We start from the raw sequence: 1,195 nt of genomic DNA, 5'->3' as shown, positions 1-1,195 counted from the left end.
CCGTGCTCCCCTCCTGCCGGTATGCCCCCTCCTCCTCCCGCCGTGCTCCCCTCCCCGGGTACTGCCCCCCCCTCCACGTACTGTTCCCTCCTCCCCCCGGGTACTGACCTCCCCCGCCGTGCTCCCCTCCTTCCCCCGGGGACTGACCCCCCCCGCCGTGCTCCCCTCCTTCCCCCGGGGACTGACCCCCCCCCGCCGTGCTCCCCTCCTGCCGGTATGCCCCCTCCTCCTCCCGCCGTGCTCCCCTCCCCGGGTACTGCCCCCCCCTCCACGTACTGTTCCCTCCTCCCCCCGGGTACTGACCCCCCCGCCGTGCTCCCCTCCTTCCCCCGGGGACTGACCCCCCCTCCACCGTGCTCCCCTCCTGCCGGTATGCCCCCTCCTCCCCCCGCCGTGCTCCCCTCCCCCGGGTACTGAGCCCCCTCCACGTACTGTTCCCTCCTCCCCCCGGGTACTGACCCCCCCCCGCCGTGCTCCCCTCCTGCCGGTACTGCCCCCTCCTCCCCCCGCCGTGCTCCCCTCCCCCGGGTACTGATCCCCCTCCATGTATTGTTCCCTCCTCCCTCCGGGTACTGATCCCGCTCCACCGTGCTCCCCTCCTCCCCCCGGGTACTGACCCCCCTGCGCCGTGCTCCCCTCCTTCCCCCGGGGACTGACCCCCCTCCACCGTGCTCCCCTCCCGCCGGGTACTGCTCCCTCCTGCTGGTACTGCCCCCTCCTCCCCCGCCGTGCTCCCCTCCCCCCGGGTACTGCACCCCCTGCCATGCCCCCTCCCCGCGGGTAGTGCACCCTCACCGTGCCCCCTCCCCCTGGGTACTGCACTCCCACTGTGCTCCTTCCCCCCCGGTACTGCCCCCCGCCATGCCCCTCTCCCCCTGGTAGTGCACCCCTCCAATGCCCCCCCCCAGCCCGTGCCCCCCGGCACTGCACTCCCAGCCCGTGCCCCTTCCGCTTGGTACTGCCCCTTCACCCCCTGTTCCCCTCCCCCCGGCACTGCACCCCCGACATACCCCTCTCCCCCGGGTAGTGCACCCCTCCAATGCCCCCCCCCAGCCCGTGCCCCCCGGCACTGCACTCCCAGCCCGTGCCCCTTCCGCTTGGTACTACCCCTCCATCCCCTGTTCCCCTCCCCCGGTACTGCCCCCTCGACATACCCCTCTCCCCCGGGTAGTGCACCCCTCCAATGCCCCCCCCA

Source organism: Gopherus flavomarginatus, chromosome 13, assembly GCF_025201925.1.
Source record: "Gopherus flavomarginatus isolate rGopFla2 chromosome 13, rGopFla2.mat.asm, whole genome shotgun sequence".
Lineage (NCBI taxonomy): Eukaryota > Metazoa > Chordata > Testudines > Testudinidae > Gopherus > Gopherus flavomarginatus.
The sequence above is the reverse complement of the archived record's forward strand: the minus strand, read 5'-3'. Positions refer to the sequence as shown.